Consider the following 18,310-nt stretch of genomic DNA (forward strand, 5'->3'; position numbering starts at 1 on the left):
GAAAATCCTTAAGGTGTCTACAGGTATATTAAGAACAAAAGGTTAGTAAGGGACAAAATTAGTCCCCTTTAAGATCAGAGTGGTTGGCTTTGTATGGAGCCAAAAGAGATGAGAGAGATATTGCATGTTTTTTTTCTCATCAGTATTCACTCAGGAAATGGGCACAGAATCTTGAGAAGTAAGGAAAGCAAGGAGTGAGGTCATGGAACCTATACAAATTAATGAGGAGGGAGTGCTTGCTGTCTTAAATCAAATAAGTGTGGATAAATTCCCAGAGCATGATAAGACATTCCCTCAGCCCCTCCAGGGGCTCTAGAAGAAACATTTAAAATGTCTTTAGCCACGGGTGTGGTGCCAGAGGATTAAAGAGTAGCTAATGTGGTTCTGTTGTTTAAAAAAAAAGGCTCCAAAAGTAATCCTGGAAATTATAGGCCAGTGAGTCTAACTTCAATAGCAGATAAATTATTGGAAGGTGCACTAAGGGATTGGATATACAATTACAGTAAAACCTCGTTAGAACTCGGTAGGTGGGGTCCAAGATTTCATCCCATGTTACAGCCGAGTTGCAGAACAGATGAATACACATCATTCAGGAAGCAGGAAAACAGAATTTGAGCCGACTCAAATTATGCTGCCGTAACCACCCCAACCCCCTTCCAGTCACGCTGCTGTCTCTCACCCCCACCTTGCCCGCCCAACTCGCGCTGCCAGTCTCCCCCTCGCCCATTCATAAGAATCCATTTTTGAGTTCAGCACTGTTAGCCTGGCTCCTAAAATCAATGTTTAGGGTCCACAGACACCCGCGCTATAAGCGATTACGAGGATTAACGAATCGCATTATAATGAGGTTTCACTGTATTTGGATAGCCAGTAAATGATTAGTGTTAGTTAACATGGCTTTGTACATGGTAGGTTGTGTTTAACTAATCTTGTAGAGTTTTTCGAGGATATTACCAGAAAAGGCTATAGATGTTGTCTATATGGACTTCAGTAAGGTCTTTGACAAGGTCCCTCATGGGATGTTAGTCAGAAAGATTCAAGCACTAGGTATTCATGGTTAATCAGCGAAGTGGATTCAACAATGGCTGAATGGGAGAAGCCAGAGAGTAGTGCTGGATATTGCTTCTCAGACTAGAGGCCTATGACCTGTGATGTACCTCAGTGCTGGGACCATTGTTGTTTCTCATCAATATCAATAATCTGGGTGATAGTGGTAAATTGGATCAGCAAGTTTACAGATGACACAAAGATAGGATGCATTATGGAGCGAAGAAGGTTTTCAAAGCTTACAGAGGGATCTGGACCAACTGGAAAAATGGGCTGAAAAATGGCAGATGGAATTTAATGCAGGCAAGTGTGAGGTATTGCATTTTCAAAGGACAAACCAAGAAAGGACATGCATGGCAAATGGTAGGGCACTGAGGACTGCGGTAGAACAGATGGACCAGGAAATATAGATACATAATTCCTTGAAATTGGTGTCACAGGTGGATAGGGTTGTAAAGAGAGCTTTGGGCATATTAGCCTTCATAAATCAAAGTAATGAGTATAGGAGTAGGGATGTTATGGTAAAGTTGTACAGGTGCATAATCTTTTATCCGATCCTTTAGCACCAGACACTTTTTGGAATTTTTCAAATAATAGAACAAAAGAAATGGCGGTATGTCAAGTAATTGCGCTGATTTCAGATTTGCGCAAAAAAAGACATTCCAAGTAGAAGGGTCCTCTGGACGGGGTTTGTGGGGGTGGGATTGTAAATGAAGTGCGATAAAGATAGACCATAAAATTACTAGCGTATTTTTTTTATTTTAAGTAAAACTTCAAACATAAACTGGTTCAAACTAAGCTAAACACTTAAAAATATGATGACCATCATCTTCAGGTTGGAGTCTTTTAAAAGACTTCTTCCAGTGTCATTTGGCTCCAGGGCAGGAGCGGGGACCGCAGTTGGAGTCTAGCAGCGGAGGTTAGGAGATGTCGGGGACCAGTGGCTGTCCCCATTGAAGTTAGCTCAGGCTCCCAGCACGTTTGATTGGTAGGAGCTAAGACATGGTGTTGAACAGGGGGGGTGGGTCACATCAGGTCATCTTTAGTAACAAACGCGAGCTTTGGTGTGTAGACGGCATCCATAGAAAAATGTTTGGTTTACAGAATTTCGGATAAAAGATTATGTACCTGCATTGGTGAGGCCAAATTTGGAGTATTGTGTGCAGTTTTGGTCTCCTAACTACAGCATAAATATCACAAGATAGAAAGAGTGCAGAGATTTACTAGGATGTTACCCAGGCTTCAGGAACTGAATTACAGGGAAAGATTAAACAAGTTAGGACTTTATTCCCTGGAGTGTAGAAGAATGTAAGGAGATTTGATAGAGGTATTTAGAATTATGATGGGGGTAGGCTTTTTCTACTGAGGGTTGGTAAGATACAAACCAGAGGACATGGGTTAAGGGTGAAAGGGGAAAAGTTTAGGGGAAACGTTTAGGGGGAACCTCTTCACACAGAGATTGGTGGGAGTGTGGAATGAGCTGCCAGCTGAAGTGGCGAACGCAGGCTCAATTTTAACATTTAAGAATAATTTGGACTGAATGCATGTCAGGGGGTCTAGGTAAAATAAAGGTTCAGCAAGACTAGAAAGGCTGAAAGGTCCTGTTCTATGATTATCCTCGTTTTATGCTCAAATGAGGAAGTGGCTAGAACAGCACCTTCAAGTGCCACAGTAAAAATGGCAGAGTGTGCGCTCCAAGACAACAGTGCTTACAGTTTATTAATCATCCTTCTCTTCACCTTTCCCCATGGATTGCTTCACACAAGGATCATTTAGTCAATTAGCTTGGGCTCTGGAAAGCTGCAAAGAGTCACACAAATTCAGCGAAAAGACTTCAATTTAAAGACTATTTATACACTTCTCTCGCCAATGAAAAATATTTTTCTCCAAATGTAATCACCTCTAACAGTGGGAACATGTCACAGCATTAATTTAACCAAATGCACTGCTTGTAATAGCTCTTGACAGCCCCCATTGCAAGATACGAGACAATGACTGCAGTAGGGCATTGAAAAGCAGATCAAGCACTAGCTAGTGACACATTTACCGATATTAGTCCTGCTGAAGGTTTTTGGACTGCAGTAGGAGAGGCAGAGGTTTTCCCAGCAGATTGCTTGTCCCACAGAGTGGTGGATCCATGGAATTCTCTACCCAGGGAAGCAGTGGACACCAAATATGCTTAAAAACACAGAATTTTGAAAAGGCAAGATTAAGGGAAAAGGAAAGTTTAACAAGAGTCCATGGCCAGATTAGCCATGATTGTATTAAAAGGCAGAGCATGTTCAATGGCCAAATGGCCTCCTCCATTACATGGTTTGGGCACCAAGTGTAGGCAGCAACATTTCACGAGTATCTGCTTCAAATGGACAGGAACCCATAATATAAATGGAGTTAACAGATGCAAGGATACATTTTCCAGAATATTTCAGATTAGAGTTAGTTCACTAAAAGATCTTACAATTAACAGGACACATCAACAAGAGGACTCTTTGGAAAAAAAAACGTAATCACATTAGGAAAACTTCCATAACGCATCATTAAAATCTACAAATATAAGCCACCAGGAATAAAAAAAATACAAGTACCAGCACAAATCTTGGAATGCTATTGCACTTATAGTCTTCGTCAAGTCAGGCTGTTATGGTACAAATTTTAACTCTCATTGCCATTTGATGAAGTCAAACAAGAATTTCCAAATACAAAAATGAAATGCAGCAAATACTCAACAGGTAAGGCAGCATCTGTGGGGACCGAAAGAGTTAATGTTCCAAATTGATGAACATTCATCACTCTACTCCCAAAAACAAGCCTCTTCATTCGGTGAAAAGTAGCAAAGATCTCTAAACCTGGACACAATTCACATGAAAGGCTACTGTCAACCCTCTCCCCCCCCACAAGATTGCTAGTCTAATGTGTTTTGTCCTCAATTATTTCTCATCTGCTCTCTGAAGATTCTCAATTTTGTCATGTGGTTTATGTTGGCTCGGTAACATCCAAGAGTCCAGCTGGGCTCATCATGGTTTATCAGTCATTATTAGATCTTCCCCTTACTTCGAAATATAGTAGTACCATATTGTGTTAAAACCAATTGAGGAGATACCTAAAATGCCTCATTGGAAAGATGACATCTTAGATCTCCAACGTTCTTCCAATATTGGGACAGAGCATTAGCTAGACACATGTTCGTTCAGTGGACCGTAGCCATGCAATCCAAGTGAGAGCTGACAACGCTATCTCTGATCAGTCCAGTGCAAGACTTGGCAAATGATAAAAATAATTTCATTTACTCCACAAATGTAAGACATTTACTCTATCAAACAACTAATGTATTTTTTAAATTATACATTGTACAACTGATCTAACTTGAGAATTTAGGTGCAGAATAGATAACGTAAATGAGGTTAAACTTTAATTTGTTTCTGCCACAGTGGATAGCTACATCACCAACCTATAGCAAATAGGTGTCAGCACGTTAGAACTCCGATTATCTATCAAATGTTCGGAAACCCCAATGGTTCTATATCTGACTCTTCAGGTGCAGTTTCTCCAGTCCCTTGAAACATATCCAGAGCCCTGTTCCACATTACCTTTCTGATTAAGTTTCTAGTGCTGCCTTGAAAAGCATTAGGTTCCATTTCCAATGTTCTCCTGAAACTCGTAGTTTACTAGAAAATGTCTGCTACTGTGCATCTTCTTAAAATGAATTCTAAGTCTGTTGGGGATCTTTTTAATTGGTGGCATGATTAGTTCAGTTGTTAGCACAACACTATTAAAGCATCAGTGACCCAAATTCAAATCCACTGTTGTAAGAAGTTTGTATGTTCTCCCATTGTCTACAGGGGTTTCTTCCAAGTGCTCCGGTTTCTTTCCGCATTCCAAAGAGCCACAGGGTTAGCAAGTTAATTGGCCTGCTATTCCATTATCCCCAAATGAAATACATAATCCAAATGTCCAGAAAGTTGTCAGACCAACATCAACATTTTGAGCTAGATCAATGGAGTTTCACTGAATTAGTGGCCTGAAACCAATATCCTTCAAGAGACAAGCTCTACCATACTTATTCACTCAGATCTAGGTTCAATACCAAGGTAACTGACTTTATACTGCTTTGGTTCAGGGGCTTTTTGGGATGGTTAATAAATAAAAGGCCTGGCGTGTGAATACTGAAGGCATTTAAGATACAATAAGAGTAAATTGTCACATAATATTGCATTTAAAATGTAACATACATAAAATTCTTTAACTTCTGCCTACCATAAGGCAGACAGAGAGTCACCACCTTGTCCAGCACCCCTCACAGAAACAACAAATTACGGCAACAAATAGATTACATCCCATTTTGTACAGCCAGAATGAAAGTGAATTTTGGTTTTAGAACATAGAATACTACAGCACAGTACAGGCCCTTCGGCCCTTGATGTTGTGCCGACCCACATATTCCTCAAGAAAAGTACCAAACGCTCCCTGCCCTTTATCCTCCTTTTTCTTTCATCCATTAAAAAAAACGACTAAAAATAAGCCCACTGGTCAAAGCAAATTATATTTACTTCAAGCATAAAAGCAATTTTTGTGCAACAATCCATTACAGAATTATCAGGTGCTAGACTTTTGTGATCAGCAAGGAAGGGATCACTGGAGTCCTCTCCAAAGATGCAAATTGTACACCACACACCATTAATAGGCTTCGATGGAAATCTACACAATTAAATCTTTGGCTGAATTAAAACATACCCACTTTCCTGAAACATTCTCATGCTTCCTCTAAAATATCTTCCAAATTAAACACTGCTAAAAAGACTTTCACTGAAAGGGTCCAAATTTAAACCCAGAAATGACCAATCCATGGAACATTTCACTCAACAGGAGTTGAGTTACAATGAACGTCTATTTTAAAATTTATCCTTTTCTGAAGTAACTTCATGCCTCCACCTCCCATTGATGGCCATACTTTTCCAAACAATCTATTAACATTTTTAAATAACAAAATCTTTATCCCCTTGCATCTTACATTTGTTCTCTGCAAAGTTTATGCTCTAAACACGACTTATAGATTATCTCCAATTAACATGCAAAAAGGTAAGAGTGTACAGTCCCCTACACAAATTCTGGTAACATTAGTCCCATTTTAAACATTTTGAATCAATGTATGTAAACTAAATTGAGTTTCTTAATGACATTATCGCTATTTACTTTGGGAATATATTTTTATTGGCTTTTCATCATTTTTCATTTAGATTCTATTTTTCTATTTTAAGTATTTTACAATTCAAGTGAATATTAAATACCAGTCATTAACTAGTAATATTTATTGCCCACATTAAGGACACATGCAAAATAAAAAGAGCAATTGTAAATTATCCTCAAACTACAAGCGAGCAAACAGGCAAAATGAACCACTTCATTAAACCATCCAAACTAAACTCTAAAGGCAAGAGATGAATTGCTTTAACCCATACCACCATACCGGGAAAACACAGCTATAATTGAGAAGCCTCAATATCCTCCCAAAAGCACTTGCTAATTGTTTCAAAAACGTACAGAATTTAAATAGCCTTCTTTAAAATGCCTTGCCACGCTATTTCATTGATCAAAGACAAAAATGAAAAAAAGATTTCTCCCTTGGAATTAGGGGGAAAAAAACACTAGTTTTTCTATTTTCTCTGCAACAATTGTGACCTGTTAACAGACCAAAGCTTGATTCTTGGCAATTTGTCTCACCAATTAAGAGTCAGCTCTGGTGCTCAAGTAATCAGATTCCAGTTGCTCGCATTTTAGGGGAAATTCATCTGTGGTATTGGGTAATGCTATAGTTCAGTTTCAGAATAGAAACATCAGTGACAGAAATATTCAAAAGTCAGATTTCCCAAAGTAGCAGCCCTCAAAAATAGCAGAGAAACATGCAAATACAAGGGAAGCCCAAAACTGAATCAAAAATAAACTGCAGTAACAACAAATTCAGGGTACTTCACTGCCTGATGCATGCTTTTACAGCCCCTTTCATGCTTGCAAGTGATCCTAGGAATAAACTGCCAATCAGCCTTTAAAGTGTCTTCTTTCTTTGGCTTGGCTTCGCGGACGAAGATTTATGGAGGGGGTAAATGTCCACATCAGCTGCAGGCTCATTTGTGGCTGACAAGTCCGATGCGGGACAGGCAGACACGGTTGCAGCGGTTGCAGGGGAAAATTGGGTGTTGGGTTTTTCCTCCTTTGCCTTTTGTCAGTGAGGTGGGCTCTGCGGTCTTCTTCAAAGGAGGTTGCTGCCCGCCAAACTGTGAGGCGCCAAGATGCACGGTTTGAGGCGATATCAGCCCACTGGCGATGGTCAATGTGGCAGGCACCAAGAGATTTCTTTAGGCAGTCCTTGTACCTTTTCTTTGGTGCACCTCTGTCACGGTGGCCAGTGGAGAGCTCGCCATTTAACACGATCTTGGGAAGGCGATGGTCCTCCATTCTGGAGACGTGACCCACCCAGCGCAGCTGGATCTTCAGCAGCGTGGACTCGATGCTGTCAACCTCTGCCATCTCGAGTACTTCGACGTTAGGGATGAAAGCGCTCCAATGAATGTTGAGGATGGAGCGGAGACAACGCTGATGGAAGCGTTCTAGGAGCCGTAGGTGATGCCGGTAGAGGACCCATGATTCGGAGCCGAACAGGAGTGTGGGTATAGTGTGTCTAGTGTGAAAGCAAAATCAGATCAATACTGGTGTCTGATGATGTCATCTCACGCCAGAGATTGACAGCCTCGACCCCTAGTACAATCCCCGGCATCTGCAGATGCCGGCGTTGCAATCAGGTAACTGTGAAACGGGTAAATGCATTGTGGAATTAAAATGACCCAAGTTTTTGCGTGAGTGCAGAAATGTGAAGGAAGATGAGATTGAAATGAAGGTACAACCTTGCCATGAGAAAGTCGCAGCGAGAGAGAGAGAGAGAGAGAGAGAGAGAGAGAGAGAGAGAAATAACAATAGTGGACAATTTTTTTTTTAAAGTGTGGGAAAATTGGTATTATAGCACACAATTTATAAAGACAGAGGGAGAAAGCAATGGCAGACCTGACTTCCCAGAATGCCATGCAGCAAAGAAAACCCTCCATGAATGCAGCCCTTTCCCTGTTGCATGGAATTCTGGGAGGACAAATCACCCATCGCTTTTTCCCCTCATGATATTTATAAATTTACGCAATAGTGCTACCAACTTTCTCCACGCTGTATAAATTATGTGAAAGTGTTCAGTGTCCCAGTTAGGAGTGGTCAAGTGTGGAAAAACCAAACCCCCATTCACATCCCAGGACACTGAACGGCCAATTTAGTGGGATGCAAGTGTGAAAGAGGCCTACTAAACCAGTGCCAAGCCTTAGTAACAAAATTCACACTTTAAAAATACTCTATATCAAGGCTTTTTAAAAATTGTAAAATGATGACTCTTTTGCTCAGATCTTGACTGTTTCCAAGCCATTAATAAAACTGTTCACCACAAATTCCTCTTCATGGGAACTTGTTGACTGAATCATATTTCATCACAAGGGAACTTTTCTTAGAATTAGCAATATGATGAATTTTAAATCAAGATAAATGTAAAATGTGGAGGAGTCACGTGATGAGTAGTGGCTGGCTGGAAAAACCAGCCCTCTCCAGGAAAATAGGAAAAAGCAAAGCATAACAAAAATAGAATACAAGAATTAGAAGATAAAGATACAGAGAAGAGAAAGAAGATGACTTCCAAGGAGAGAGTAAAAACAACTGGAAAAAAAGTTTAAAAAGTCACCGGAGAAGAAAGAAGAAGGCCTTACCTGCAGGAAGGAACAGGATGCTGTGGTAACGAGGAGTGCCCGACCCTTGAGGTCAGTGTCTGCCCTGCAGAGTCGCGACCCACCAGCCAGTGCACTACAAACAAAAGTGTGCAATCAAAGGAGAAAGAGGACACTGGCGGGAGGGAGGCTCAGCAGAGGAGCGGGCTGTCATCGAGCAAGCAGCCGAGGGACGCCTGACACCAGGGCTCTCAGCGAGAGGATAAGGAAGACAGCAGAAGAGGGAGTGATGAAACAGACGTGAAAGTCACGTAAGATTGACAAGAAGACCAACGTCAGGAAGCATAACAGACGGGCAGCACAGGGGGGGGGGGGGGGAGGACCAGCAACAAAAGGCCAGAGAAAGAGATACAAGCAGCTCATCAGGAAAAACAGAAGAGACACAGACACAGAGAAGACACAAACACAGATACAGACACAGAAGAAGAGGAAGAAGAAGACCAAGATATTCACAGAGAAATAGAAGGTAAAACTGATTAACAAAGAGAAATAAAAGGTAAAACTGATGAACAGAATATAGATAAAGTCTTTTTTGAAGAACAAATGAGATCATTAAAAGAATGGTTTTCATTAGAATTTAATGTAATTAAAAGGAAAATGAAAAGAACAGAAGATAAAATGCAAAGGTTAGAACTGGTAATGACAGAAATAGTGAAAAGAGTAGAGAATGTGGAAGAGTGGGAAACGGCTGTAGAAATTGAAGTAAATGACAAGAGAAAAATTGGAAGAAAGTGAAAATTGATATGTTGGAAAATTATAGTAGGCGAAACAACATAAAAATAGTGGGCCTGAAGGAGGGTGAAGGCGGCACAGACACGAAGGAATTTATAAAAGGATGGATCCCGAAGGTCCTGGGAACGACAGAAGAGCAGGAAGAAATGGAAATAGAAAGGGAACACAGAGCACTAGGTCCGAAACCACACACACACACACACACACACACACATATCAAAAACCAAGATCCATCTTAGTAAAATTTTTAAGATACAAGAGAAAATCTACTGGAACGGGCAAGGAATAAAATTAGAAAAGATAATAAACCATTGATCAAAAAATATTTTTTTACCCAGACATAAGTTTTGAACTCTTAAAGAGGAGGAAGGAATTTAATATAGCAAAATCAACTTTATGGAAAAAAGGTTACAAATTCATATTAAGACATCCAGCCGTGCTTAAAATATTTATACCTGGGAAGCAAAACAGGCTGTTCTCGGATCCAGAGAAAGCACTAGAATTCGTAGAACTTTTGCAGTACAGGAGAAGAGATGAAGAGATGTAACAAGAATGAAGAATGGCGATAAAGTATATATAAAGATGTAAAAACAATGTATATGTAAAGAACTAAAGAGGGAAAATAAGGAAGGGAGTAAGGGGTAGAAAAAGAGAGCTTTGTTATATGTGTTAAAAAAGTGTTTTCTCGAGAGGGCTGGGTAGAGGGGGGAATAACCGTCACTACAAAAATCAGTTGACGCTGCGAACAAGATCACAATCCAAATGAAAAGGGGAGCTGTGGTTGCCCGGCAAGGGGTATGGGGCAACTCGGGGGGGGGGGGGGGGGGGAAACTTCTGGGGTTAAGGTATTAGTGGATGTGGGAACTGCGGGGGTACTTCATGTCTTAAATGTGTTGTCGTACATTAATTGTAATAAGAGAAAACTAAGAGATGAAAATGGGGAAAAGGGGATGGAGGTGGTGAAGAGGTGGAAAAGAGGTGTATGCAAGATATAAGATGGCCATGTTGAACTATATGATTAATAGAATACATAACCAAATTAAAAGGAAGAGGCTACTAAATTTATATTAGAAGGAAAAACTAGATATAGCATTTGTGCAGGAAACACATTTAACTGAAACAGAACATAAACTAAAGAGAGACTGGGTAGGACACATAATTCAAAAGCTAGAGGTGTAGCCATACTAGTTAACAAAATGTACCAATCAAAATAGAGGAGGAAATAATAGATCCGGCAGGGAGGTATGCAATGATAAAGTGTCAGATATACTCAGAATTTTGGAATTTGCTCAATATATATATACACCTAATGAGGAGGATCAAAAGTTTATGCAGGATATTTTTTTGAAGATTGCAGACACACAACGAAATATATTGACAGGAGGGGATTTTAACCTTAATTTGGACCCAATGTTAGATAAAATTGGACAAAAAACAAGTAAAAAGAATAAAGTAGCCAAATTTATGGTTAAATCAATGCAGGAAATAAAACTTATGGATATATGGAGGAGGCAACACCCAAAAGAAGGATTTTTCATATTATTCGAGTAGGTACAAAATTGGATTGATATAACCATATAACCATTTACGGAACGGATGATTTTGTTGTCAGCCCATATTCAAGGGAGAGCTAGGAAAACTGAGTATAAAGCTAGAGTACTATTAGATCATTCAACCCTGTTATTAGCAATAACTGGAGGACATCCCACCAAGAACATATAGATGGAGGTTAAACTCCATGCTACTTAAAAGACAGGAATTTAGGGAGCTTATCAAACGCCAAATTAAAACATATTTTGAAATAAACACAGGATCAGTGAAAGACAAATTTATATTATGGGATGCAATGAAAGCCTTCATTAGAGGGCAGATAATAAATTATGTAACTAAGATGAAAAAGGATTACATTCGGGAAATAGAGCAGTTGAAAAGGGAGATAGTAAGTACAGAAAAGGAATTAGTAAAAAGAAAAGGAGAGAATTGGCGGACAAAAAAATTAAATACAAAACATTACAAACGTACAAGCTAGAGAAGAACATAATGAAAACAAAGCAAAAGTATTACGAACTGGGAGAAAAAAAAAACATAAAATATTAGCCTGGCAACTTAAAACAGAAACTAAAAGAACAATACTGGCATCAAGGAAAAAGGACAAACAAATTACATATAATTCAACAGAGATTAATTAAAATTTTAAGGAATTTTATGAACAATTTTATCAAACTAAGAACGAGGGGAAAGATGATAAAATAGAGGATTTTTTTTAGCTAAAATTGAACTGCCGATATTGCAAGAAGAGGAACAAAACAAACTAATCAAACCATTTGAAATAGAGGAAGTACAGGATATATTAAAAAAGCTGCTGAACAATAAAACACCAGGAGAGGATGGATTTCAAATAGAATTTTATAAAATATTTAAAGAGTCATTAATTCCTCCTCTCCTGGAAATAATGAACCAGATAGAAGAAACACAAAACTTGCCAGATTCATGTAAGACAGCAATAATTACAGTAATACCAAAGATGGGGAAGGATCCATTAACAGCAGCATCATATAGACCAATATCTCTACTTAATTCAGACTATAATAGTGAAATTATTAGCAGATTGACCGATTGTGTACCTAAAATAGTAAAACAAGATCAACTGGATTTATTAAGAAAAGACGAACAGCAACAATGTCTGCAAACTTATTAATCTAATCCATGCAGTTCAAGGAAATAAGAAACCAACAGTGGCTGTTGCTCTAGACGCAGAAAAAGCCTTTGACAGAGTAGAGTGGAATTACTTATTGAAAGTATTACAGAAGTTCAATCTACCAGAAAAATATATAAATTGGATTAAAGCATTGGATAATGGACCGTTGGCGAAGGTAACAGTAAATGGATATGTATCAAGTCACTTTAAATGAAGTAGGTCAACTAGACAGGAATGTCCACTATCCCCCTCATTGTTCGCCTTAGCAATAGAACCTTTGGCAGAAATGATAAGAATAGAAAATAAAAGGGATAAAAATAAAGGAGAAGGAGTATAAAATCAGCTTATTTGCAGATGACATCATAGAACCCGAGGTATCAGTAAAAAAATTACATAAGAAATTGAAAGAATAAGGAGAAATATTGGGGTACAAGATCAACGCAAATAAAAGTGAAGTGATGCCAATGAGTAACACAGATGATACAGAATTTAAAAAAGAATCACCATTTAAATGGCAAGCACAAGCAATCCGATACCTAGGGATCAGGTTAGATAATAACTTAAGCCACTTGTACAAACTAAATTATCAGCCACTAATAAAGAAATTGCAGGAAGACTTAGAACATTGGAAAGAATTACCGCTAATGTTGATAAACTGCATTAAAATGAACGTGTTCCCAAGGATACAATACTTATTTCAAATATTATCAGTTCCCTTAACAGAAAAATTATTTAAGGAACTAAAGAGAATAATAAGGAAGTTCTTGTGGAAATGGAGGAATCCAAGGGTAGCTTTAGATAAATTAGCAGAGAGGTATAATCAAGGTGGTTTACAGTTAACAAATTTTAGAAATTATTATAGAGCCGTACATTTAAGGTATTTATCAGATTTTTACCAGACAAGGGAAAAACCAGACTGGACTAAGATAGAACTAGATAAAATAGGGGAAAAGGTACCAGAACATATACTTTATAAGTGGGATGAAAAGCTGGTACAATATAAAAACTCACCAGTACTGCATCATTTACTTCATGAAGAAGATCCACTTAGAAAGGAAAAAAATGAATGATCAAATACTAAAATTACTATTGACGCAAAATCCGCTAATCCCTTTTACAATAGACAACCTTTCCTTTAGAGAATGGGAGAGAAAGGGAATCAAAAGAATAGAAAACTGTTTTTTTGGGAAATAATTTATTAACATTTGAACAGTTGAAGCATAAATATAGAATAAGTCATGGAACAATGTTTACATGTCATCAATTGAAAGCTTATTTAAGGGATAAATTGGAAAACAGCTTGAGATTACCTGAAGGAAGCAGCTTTGAATACGAGATTACAGACACAATGATAATCAAAAGACTTATAGCCAACATGTATATTAAGATGCAAGATAAGGAAAATGAAATAAACTATAAACCTAAGCAAAAGTGGGAAAAGGATCTAAACATAAAGATAAAAAATGAAGTATGGGAAATGTTATGTTCTGGAACTATGAAGAATACAATAAACACAAGGTTACGTATGATACAGTATAATTGGTTACACAGGGTATATATCACTCCTCAAAAATTAAAAAAATGGGATTCAACATTATCGGATAGATGTTTTTGCTATAAGAAGGAAATGGGAACAACATTACATGCAACTTCTGCATGTACGAAAGTAAATAAGTTTTGGGAAGAATTAAGTCAGATACTAAATAAAATTACAAAAAACATACCAAAAAAAACCAGAGATATTTCTTTTAAGTGACATAAGAAGTAGAGAATGAGGCCTCAAATTGTATAAAGTGCAAAAAAAAAATTCATTATCATAGCCTTAGCGATAGCAAAAAAATGTATAATGTCAACATGGAAAATGGAAGAGAGCCTGAGTATACAGCAATGGTACATGGAAATGAATAAATGTATTCCATTGGAAAAAATAACATAATTTAAAAAATAAAATCACAATGTTTGAACAAATTTGGGAACCATACATGGACCATATCAGAGAGAGCTTGCCTACAACCTCCATCCAAATGATAAGACGACAAAATTACTAGATTCAGGGTATAATAAATAGATGACACATTTTTCCTGTTTATTTTCCTTTGTGTGAAAATATTGTTTTATAGTTTTATCGTATTGTATATGTGGAATATTTATGGGTTTTGGAGGGGGAGGGAGGGAAACGGGGGAAAAAGGGGAGAATAAACCACTGTGTAAATTTAATGAGATACGTTTGTACATATTTTGGTTGATATGATTCACAGTGTGAAAAATAAAAAATTATTTAAAAAAAGTAAAATGTAAAGTGCTTTCACACTTGCACCCCCGGGGTTAAGGACTGTTCTACCCCCGGGGTTAAGGACTGTTCTACCCCCGGGGTTAAGGACTGTTCTACCCCCGGGGTTAAGGACTGTTCTACCCCCGGGGTTAAGGACTGTTCTACCCCCGGGGTTAAGGACTGTTCTACCCCCGGGGTTAAGGACTGTTCTACCCCCGGGGTTAAGGACTGTTCTACCCCCGGGGTTAAGGACTGTTCTACCCCCGGGGTTAAGGACTGTTCTACCCCCGGGGTTAAGGACTGTTCTACCCCCGGGGTTAAGGACTGTTCTACCCCCGGGGTTAAGGACTGTTCTACCCCCGGGGTTAAGGACTGTTCTACCCCCGGGGTTAAGGACTGTTCTACCCCCGGGGTTAAGGACTGTTCTACCCCCGGGGTTAAGGACTGTTCTACCCCCGGGGTTAAGGACTGTTCTACCCCCGGGGTTAAGGACTGTTCTACCCCCGGGGTTAAGGACTGTTCTACCCCCGGGGTTAAGGACTGTTCTACCCCCGGGGTTAAGGACTGTTCTACCCCCGGGGTTAAGGACTGTTCTACCCCCGGGGTTAAGGACTGTTCTACCCCCGGGGTTAAGGACTGTTCTACCCCCGGGGTTAAGGACTGTTCTACCCCCGGGGTTAAGGACTGTTCTACCCCCGGGGTTAAGGACTGTTCTACCCCCGGGGTTAAGGACTGTTCTACCCCCGGGGTTAAGGACTGTTCTACCCCCGGGGTTAAGGACTGTTCTACCCCCGGGGTTAAGGACTGTTCTACCCCCGGGGTTAAGGACTGTTCTACCCCCGGGGTTAAGGACTGTTCTACCCCCGGGGTTAAGGACTGTTCTACCCCCGGGGTTAAGGACTGTTCTACCCCCGGGGTTAAGGACTGTTCTACCCCCGGGGTTAAGGACTGTTCTACCCCCGGGGTTAAGGACTGTTCTACCCCCGGGGTTAAGGACTGTTCTACCCCCGGGGTTAAGGACTGTTCTACCCCCGGGGTTAAGGACTGTTCTACCCCCGGGGTTAAGGACTGTTCTACCCCCGGGGTTAAGGACTGTTCTACCCCCGGGGTTAAGGACTGTTCTACCCCCGGGGTTAAGGACTGTTCTACCCCCGGGGTTAAGGACTGTTCTACCCCCGGGGTTAAGGACTGTTCTACCCCCGGGGTTAAGGACTGTTCTACCCCCGGGGTTAAGGACTGTTCTACCCCCGGGGTTAAGGACTGTTCTACCCCCGGGGTTAAGGACTGTTCTACCCCCGGGGTTAAGGACTGTTCTACCCCCGGGGTTAAGGACTGTTCTACCCCCGGGGTTAAGGACTGTTCTACCCCCGGGGTTAAGGACTGTTCTACCCCCGGGGTTAAGGACTGTTCTACCCCCGGGGTTAAGGACTGTTCTACCCCCGGGGTTAAGGACTGTTCTACCCCCGGGGTTAAGGACTGTTCTACCCCCGGGGTTAAGGACTGTTCTACCCCCGGGGTTAAGGACTGTTCTACCCCCGGGGTTAAGGACTGTTCTACCCCCGGGGTTAAGGACTGTTCTACCCCCGGGGTTAAGGACTGTTCTACCCCCGGGGTTAAGGACTGTTCTACCCCCGGGGTTAAGGACTGTTCTACCCCCGGGGTTAAGGACTGTTCTACCCCCGGGGTTAAGGACTGTTCTACCCCCGGGGTTAAGGACTGTTCTACCCCCGGGGTTAAGGACTGTTCTACCCCCGGGGTTAAGGACTGTTCTACCCCCGGGGTTAAGGACTGTTCTACCCCCGGGGTTAAGGACTGTTCTACCCCCGGGGTTAAGGACTGTTCTACCCCCGGGGTTAAGGACTGTTCTACCCCCGGGGTTAAGGACTGTTCTACCCCCGGGGTTAAGGACTGTTCTACCCCCGGGGTTAAGGACTGTTCTACCCCCGGGGTTAAGGACTGTTCTACCCCCGGGGTTAAGGACTGTTCTACCCCCGGGGTTAAGGACTGTTCTACCCCCGGGGTTAAGGACTGTTCTACCCCCGGGGTTAAGGACTGTTCTACCCCCGGGGTTAAGGACTGTTCTACCAGCCAGCATTGGCCTTGGACTATGACAACACCATGTATATTTTTATACTACAATCAATCAAATGGCTTAAAAACCTTAGCTGCTATACATTTTCTCCTTTTAAATTTTGGATTGGATCAGTATTAGGGAGAAAAATACCCCTGTATGAAATTCAACAAGATGAATTATGTAAGGATGCATTTTGGTTCTAGTTTGTTCAGAGACTTTGATGTCATGTGTAGAATTAGCACACTTGCCCTTGACCAGCTTCCATCATCACCCCCAGCAATGCATTCCAGACACACTTCACACTCTCTGTAGATAAAAAAAAATCTATATCTGCCACATCTCCTAAACTTTCCTCCACTCATCTTAAATGGATGTCCTCTGGTATTGGCCATTTCTGCCCTGCGAAAAAGGTGCTGGCTGTCCTCCTTATCAATGTCTCCCATAATATTATATACCTCAAAGTCACCTCTCCACTTCAGTCACTCCAAAGGTAAAAGCCTGAGCTTGCTCTGTCTTTCTTCACAAGAAAAATTCTCCAATCCAGGCAGAATCCTGGTAAACCTCCTCTGCATCCTCTCTCAAGCTTCCAAATCCTTTCTGTTATGAGGCAAACAGAACTAAACCCAATATTCTAAATGTAGAGTACATCAAGGGTTGGATGAGTCATGATGGCAGTTTTGGATTAAAATCCAATTTGGCATCACCTTCATGAATGCATTATTTAAATTTGGGTTAAGATGTAGGAGAGAACACAGATTTGCTATTGAGTCTGTCACAAGTGGGAAATCTACTCAACACCGCAATATGCCTTTAACTGCATTTATGTCATTAAATTCTCAAGCAGAATCTTCTGCTACATTTGATAGGCTTCAATTGATCCATGATGATGCAGCAGGTAGGACAAAGTCAGTAACATGACAAAAATCTTTTCAAATGGATACTTCATGAAAGACCAGATTAGAAGTCTCAATAATTTACATTATTAGATTTTAGATAGAGATGGGAAAAATAGCATGGGGGTTGAGAAGAATATAGTTTACATCGCTTACCTCCAATTATCCACATGGTGGGGCAGAGGAGCCAATTACTTAAACCATCAGAGATATTCTGGTGAAGGTACTCCAATGGAGTCAGAGTGATACAGTGTGGAAAGACCCTTCAACCCAACTTGCTCACACCAACAAACTATCCCACCCACACTAGCCCCTCCTGCCTGTGTCTGGCCCATATCACTCTAAACCAATTGGGTCAATGTATCCATATTTTTCCTTAAACATCACAACAGTAGCTGCATTAACCACCTCCTCTAGCAGCCCATTCCAATAAACCCACACCTCTGTTGCACCCTCCATATTCCTGCTAAATATCTACTCCGTCACCCACGTCCTCTAGTTTACTGATTCTCATATTCTAGTCAAGACTCTCTGCATTCACCCGATCTATTTTTCTCATGATTTTATATACCTCCATGAGATCACTCCTCATTCTCCTCTCTAAGGAATAAAGCCCTAGCCTGTTGCTCAGGTCCTCAAGTCCTGGCAACATACACATTTCTATTCTATGCAACCTCTCCAGCTTCACAGCCCCTTTCCTTCAGCATGATGACCAAAACTAAACAGAATCCTCCAAATAGAGCCTTGCATCTTATACAACTGCCATGTTGGTAGGTGGTTTCTGGA

The 18,310-nt window shown here is 40.6% G+C and overlaps 1 protein-coding gene across 22 annotated transcripts in view; it reads right to left on the reverse strand.

Moving 5' to 3' along the window:
- Positions 1-18,310, reverse strand: part of LOC138758977 (transcription factor 12-like) — a 135,198-nt gene that overhangs the window by 79,552 nt on the left and 37,336 nt on the right. For 2 of the 22 annotated variants that reach the window (XM_069928691.1, XM_069928687.1), the window contains exon 1: positions 3,095-3,181. The exons of the other annotated variants lie outside the window; for them this stretch is intronic. The gene's annotated coding sequence lies outside the window, so the exon portion shown is untranslated. Of the gene's footprint in view, positions 1-3,094; positions 3,182-18,310 lie in introns of those variants that run through there. 22 annotated transcript variants of the gene reach the window in all.

Source organism: Narcine bancroftii, chromosome 3 (assembly GCF_036971445.1).
Source record: "Narcine bancroftii isolate sNarBan1 chromosome 3, sNarBan1.hap1, whole genome shotgun sequence".
In the NCBI taxonomy this organism is placed as follows: domain Eukaryota; kingdom Metazoa; phylum Chordata; class Chondrichthyes; order Torpediniformes; family Narcinidae; genus Narcine; species Narcine bancroftii.